This window comes from Hippoglossus hippoglossus, chromosome 3 (assembly GCF_009819705.1).
Source record: "Hippoglossus hippoglossus isolate fHipHip1 chromosome 3, fHipHip1.pri, whole genome shotgun sequence".
In the NCBI taxonomy this organism is placed as follows: domain Eukaryota; kingdom Metazoa; phylum Chordata; class Actinopteri; order Pleuronectiformes; family Pleuronectidae; genus Hippoglossus; species Hippoglossus hippoglossus.
Genome location: NC_047153.1, coordinates 2,477,351 through 2,484,020, shown reverse-complemented (window position 1 = coordinate 2,484,020; position 6,670 = coordinate 2,477,351). Strand labels below are relative to the sequence as shown.

The 6,670-nt window shown below is 46.7% G+C and overlaps 1 non-coding gene across 1 annotated transcript; it reads right to left on the bottom strand.

Annotated features, from left to right (window-relative positions):
* Positions 1-5,098: 5,098 nt before the first annotated feature.
* trnas-cga lies at positions 5,099-5,180 on the bottom strand. Its single transcript has one exon. It is a non-coding gene; the product is annotated as a tRNA-Ser (tRNA).
* Between the last annotated feature and the right edge of the window lie 1,490 nt (positions 5,181-6,670).

Below are 6,670 nucleotides of genomic sequence, written 5' to 3'. Positions count from 1 at the left end.
GTGACTCTGCAGTTACTGTTCGTTGACCTTTGTCTTAATTCTTCTGCAGCACACATGGTTTCTTACTGGAAGACGTGGCAGGGCCCCAACTTGGCATCAAAGCTCGTTCTGTCGGACACGGTTTTTCAAAGGGGGGCAACAGACGGCTAATTGGAGCTGTGCTATTTTAAGGAGAGACGGGCCTCTCATCAGGATCTAATGTCGGCTGATGACAGACGCTGTCAGAGTCTTGATGGAGGGTGTGTGTGTGGGGGGGGGGGGTTGAGTTCATAAAGAGACAGATGAGCACACAGTGTTTTTAGAAGAGTTGGGTCCTGTGAGGATCGGGAGGGCAGGGACCTGCTGGTGTGTCGCTCTGATGCCACGATGCAGGTGAACCACCACTGAAGATTATTTATAGTTTAGGTCCATGTTGAAAGTTCATATACTTCTTTCCATCACTTATACTTTCCTCAGTTTGGCTCCATCAGATATTTGTAATAAAAATCTGAAAGCTAATAATCAGTAATAATCTGATTTGTTGTATCCTGGGTTTTTCATGCTGAACTGAGACGACGACGCTCCCTGCGACGTCTTCATCTTCCCTCGATGAAATCCAAGCTCGAGGTTTTGACACAGCCGAGGATCCAGTGTGAGTCGGGTGCTCGACAGAACACGATGGACCTCGTGCAGACGTCTCTCACTCCACAAGGTGACTTCACGAGGCGACTAAATCTGAATCCTGTTCTGTTTTTGCTTTTCATAGATGCAGTCTCTGAACTTTTTGCACAAAGGAAAGTTTATCCTCTTCTCCTCTGAGTCTGACGGCAAATTTCCCAAAATGCTCAAAAACGTTCTCAGGATTAGTTTCACTCAGAAGACGAGGATCCTCCGGCCGATCCGTCCAATCACTGTTCGATGTCAGGTCAGACATAACAGAAGCTTCAAACACAGTGCGTCACCACTCTGCATCTCTGCCGTCTCCTCGGACTGTGTGTTTGAATAAGTTCTGTATGTGCAGTGAAAAGTGAAAACGGGGATAAAGCAGGAGAGGAAACTGGATGAATGAAGATCGCTTCCGTTCTGCTCAGCTCTGATCGTAGTCGTCGTTCTCACACAGACTCATGAAACTATCAGGAGGACTCACACTGACCTTTGACCTCTGTCTCGAAGCGGACATGTCACCATCTTCCTGCAGCCGTGTGTGTTTGTGTGTGTGTGTGTGTTTGTGTACCTCTGGTAAATCTCCGTATGACCTTACAGAGCTTTTGTGTTCTTCCCTGCGAGTCTTTGGCGGTCCGGCTCCTCTGAGGTCGGACTTAACAGGGGATCAACCACATTTCACTCATTAGAGCCTCGGATAAGATCCATCGCTCAGCCCAGGCTGTGTGTGTGTGTGTGTGTGTGTGTGTGTATGTGTGTGTGTGTGTGTGTGTGTGTGTGTGTGTGGGGGGGGGGGGGGGGGGGGGGGGGGGTGGGGGGGGGGGGACATAAGATGGCCGCCTGCAAGGAGCCGCATCACTGAGGCCCAATTTGACACAAATCCACGGAGCTTTGTATCAAAGCCTGAAGTATTTCCAAACACCCCTTCAAAGTCTCCTTAAATGGGAAGAAGGCTGCAGGGTTCTCCAGCGGAGGAGACAGAGGAGCCTAATGTCCCCCCCCCCACTCGATGACGGTGAGCGTCAGAGAGCTGAGTCATCTGCTGACCTTCTCTTGCCCCCCCCCCCCATCATGTCATCACGAACACCTAATTGCTGCTCATTATTTTCAGGGGGAGAGATGGAGGGAGAGCGGGAGACGTGTTTCCCAGCAGGAGGTTTGATTCCCAGTGAGTGGGGGTGAGGGGGTAATGGTTTTCTGTCTGCGTGATGTCCGCCACAGTCACTGTTATAAGTGAAGAGCCATATTCCACAGGTACGTGCACATTTCTGTTTTTTACGTGCGTGCAAACATCTACGTCACGGTGGCTGAGGAAACTCACCCTGCTGGAGGTTAATGATGCAGCTCCTCCGTAGATTGAGTTCGTGGATCGTTGATGATTTAAACGGCTCCGTTTTCTCATTAAAGAGGCAGAAACAGGTGTTAATCAAATAGTGGGTGTTTGTAATTGAATGAGAGCCTCTGCTAATAAGCTGTGACTGCAGCCCCGAGTATTTGCAGCCCGTTTATGAAAAGGCTATTCAATGCAATGAAAAGCATCTTTGTGTTCGGGGACACTGAGGTCTATTTGTGGGGTGATAAAGTGTGACACTGTTTGGATGTTTAACATAAACAGCACTGGGTTTTATTTGACGACGGGTATTGTTACCCGCATGGTTCTTTATCGGGGTGATACGGAGACGTGGACTCTTCCTGGAACTCATCGCAGATTCATTCAGGACAAAAATAGACAGTTTAAAGTTTCTCTAATGTGATTTCAGCTCTCATGAGTCTCATTTACAGACGTTTATAACGTCCTGACCTCCGAGTGTGAGCAGCTCTGTCTTTTATTTATCTCAATAATCATTATTAAAGTGATATTATGGATCTTATTGATGAGGAGAACTGCAGGTTGTCACGGTGACGCTCTCAGCAGCAGCTCATTTCCATCTGTAGGCAGGAAATACAAACTTTACTTCAACTGTATTTGTCCCTGAAGGTTTTACTGCAGGACATCGATGACAAAAACAAGGCACAACACAGAATACATAGAAGAGGAGGGTTGAACACTAATGGTCCCAGGTTGATCTTACACTTGATGAATGAATACAATAAAAACTAGAATACTAAATACTATAAGAGCTAAAAAATATTATAAAAGTATTATAAAATACCAAGAATGCCTTCACTTCCACACTGAGTTTAGAAGGAGGTGAGAATGAATGAGAGCTTTTACGGGGGGGAATCTGATCAGGAAGCCATGACGGTAAAAAAGTGAAACTCAGGGTGAAGAGGGTGAGAGCTGACAGATAAAAAGAGATTTCCTCTCAACCTGTTTGTGGTTCAGTGAGGTTACTGCGCTGGACCCGAATGTGAATCTGCTGAGACGGTTGTCAGGAAATTAACCGAGGATCTTTACGATCTCCCGATGAAGAAGCACTTCCATCAACACAGGGTCCAGGGATTTCCAGTAAATGTTTATGGTCACGACAGAAGTAAAAACTCTCACAGCTTGTTTGGTCCGGACCTTTCTGACTTTTCAGTTTCGTCTGAATCAAAACAACCGGTGTGAAAGTTTAGCTGCCTCAGTTAACAGCCTGTGAACTGATTTCTCCGTGGAGGACACTGAGCCAGACAAAGCACTCGGAGCGTCCTCGGCTAAAATGGAACAGAACTCGATCAGGACTTTTCATGTCAAGAACTCAAGTTCACACAGACTCAGTCTTTCAGTTTGAATTCACTTAGAGTCAGATAAACGGCCCCGAATATAGAACCAGACATTAGAGTGTTAAGAAAAATACATTTTAGCAACTCATATCTGTTTGTGTTCCTCAAGATAATTCGGGATATCAATTCTGGAAATAGATTCAGTAAATAAAGATCATTCGGGGAGGAGTATATCTTTTCTCCTCCTTCTCCTCCGACCCAGTAACCTTGATTCTTTGTTCTCACACAGATCCTGTTAACCAGCAGCCGTCTGTCCTCTCTGAAAAATTGGATTTGGCCCAGGTTGCTCTCAGGACAGAACTGATTAACAGGTGCTCTGACACGCATCGTAATCAGGATCGTGTCGCCAGGAGGTAATTCATCGAAAACCTCCCGAGCTGAGAACGCCAACAAACGAGCGGAGGGGAAACGAGGAGCCGGAAGACGACGGGCTCGAGGTCAAACGAACACAACAACAGGAGGAAGGCAGACGTTTTCAAGGACTCCTGTTCATGATCACGATCTTAGTGTTGAGTCTCCTAACATCAAATGCTGCAGGCTCCGGTTGGACAGTCCTCGCTGAAATGACGACTGTAACGAAGCTCGCTCGCCGTCTCGTCCACAGCAGCTGTGAGGTCACCGAGGCTCCATGGCAACCAGAGATTGAAATTAGTGTCTCTGAACGGCTGTAATTTTGCAAAGAAGGAAAGTGACGAGAGACGAGAAGACCTGGTGTTTCTGATTCATCATCTCAGAAAAGATCCATCCAGCGTCTTTTTATTCCTCACATTCTTCCTCCTCGTCAAACAGTCACTCAGAAGCTGTTTTCACACATGAACTCTAAATATGTGGACACGATTTTACTGACATTTCCTGTAGTGAGTGTTTGTGAAGCAGCAGCAGCAGGTTGTCGGGTCCGACTCGTTCACACCAACAGGAACATGTGGGGAACATCCAGGCGAGGGGCGGAGCCTGTAGAGCAGCAGGAGGCGGGACATGACGTATAAACTCTGCTGTGGAAAGATCAGTGTTGTTGTTTACAGCTCATCCACACCGGCGTCGGCCCTCAGCACCAAAAGATCTGGAATCTCCTCGTGTTTCCAAGTTGACGTCTTCGTCTTCTACGTGTACGGCTCCTCTTCTTCATCCTGAGATATTTCATCATCAACACGTCCACTCGCTCTCTGACGGACAGATGTTTGTTGAATTAAATCAACAAAACACCGAAACCCATGAGACACAAGCAGATGAAGTGAGGAAGTCAGTTTTCCTGTTCCTTCAGAAGGAGCAGACTTCCCCTGTCGTTGTGCGTTGCTGATGTGTGCGTCGTCGTGCAGACCTGAGGCAGCGCTGCAGGACGAAAGAGAATCACCACGACCTCCTCTCCTCCGTCTCTTTGTCTTCACACGATGTCGCCGGAGGCTGGCGGCCGCGTCACTTGTGGTTTTCTCTGAGAATAAAAGGCAGAAGAACAGAGAGGAGGCGGATGATCTGTGTGTGGAGATCAGTTCTGATGTGTTCTCTGAATACTGCTCCGGTGTGTGCGTGTGCTGCTACACATGAAGACGTATGTGTGTCTGTTATAGTCTCTGCAGTAAATAAAGACCTATTTGACTCCTGATTGGTCGAGAGTCTGTATGGGTGGGACCCCTCGATACCACGGCTCCACTTCACGATCATCATAGACTCGTTCCTGAGTTCAGGGGCCGAATCCTTCAGCCTTCACCGTCTTCGACTGTTTCTTTGAGTTGAAGCATCATAAATGAAGCGACGTCACGAACAGGATTCGAACCTGTGCGGGGAAACCCCATTGGATTTCGAGTCCAACGCCTTAACCTCTCGGCCACCGTGACCGTACAGATTCTGACCAAAGCACAATCCATCGTGTGATAGGTCAGGCTGGGGAGCATCCAGCTGTTGGAGGCTTTGTTTCTCAGGGATGGAAGGACCAGTTGAAGGAGCCTTGAAAATGGGACGACCTCGTTGAAATGCAGCCTCCGCAGGAAGCAGCCAGTGAATAGACACACAGCTTCCGACTATGAATCATCACCACAGGGGGGCAGCGTTAGTATCCGAGATATTTTGGCTCCATTTCTGGAGGAAGTGGTGATTTTTTATTCTTTTTATTGCAGCAAACAAACAAGCTTCTCAGTGACTCAGTGACTCGGTGTGAAGTGACGTCTCATCAGATTCTGCTGAAGTTTGAATAAACACAATGTTTCTGAATTCAGACAATCACAGTTTAGAGCTTTGTTCACATGAATTCCTCTGATTCTGAGCCTCTGGTGATTTCACACTCAAACCTTCCTCCTCCTGGAATCTGATGATGCTTGTGTCCTTCACAAAGTCAGAAACCACAGAATCACTCAGTGTTTGATCTTTAATACATCACATCAGTGTTGTCAGGCTGAAAAACTGCTGCGAGCTTTCTCTGCCGTCACAAAACAGTACGAAACCTTCCCTCAGATTTTTCTCCTTTCTTTCTTCTTCTCAAGGTGAAGCGTGCGGCAGCCAGGCCTCGTCCCGTGCTCTGGAAATGAAGTGAAGATGACAGAAGAGAAGACGTGGGAACAGTCGGTGTCAGGTGAGTTCAGCTTCTTCTCTCGTATTCTGACTTTCTCATCAGCAAAGTGACGGATGTGTTTACAAAAACTTGAAATTTGTTCTTGAGGATCCAGCGTTTGACAAATGAGTAAAGGTTAATTTATTCTGACTTACCGTATAAAAAGAGATACGATACAACCGTCACTGTTTGTTAAGCAAAACGTTGTGAAGGAGGTTGTGATAAACAGCACTGGTTCAACTTACTAAGTCACAATTGTTGTGTAAATTTCTTCCTCGTGTTTTCTGGTCATCTTGAGTTCTGGTGGTACTGCTCCATTTCTTCTGTTTTGCACGAATACGGAAACACCCAAAGTACGGACTGAAGGCTCCGTCTGTTTTCATATATACGTATCTAATGTTCAGCATGATCGAGAATCTCTTGTGTCTTTAAGGTTTTTAAGTTTGAAGTCTTTAAGCGAATTTACGTTAGTTTACCATTGACATAATCTGTACGCAAAGACATTCACTCTGTCTGTAAACTGATGGATGAGGTTACTGTGGTTACAAGCACACCGATGTGCTTTGGTTCCAAATCTCATCGCTGTTGCTACGGTTACAATCTCACGTCAGCACCACTCCACAGTTTCTGTTGAGTTTTATAACGCTGCCTGGTTTCAGTTTGAAAACTCTGGGGGTTTTCATCCGGACGAACAGAAACGGAGACTCTTGTAAACTGTGACGCGGACGTGGCTGTAGCCTGTAACTTGTGGGCCAATGTGAAATCGTGGCCAGATGGTGG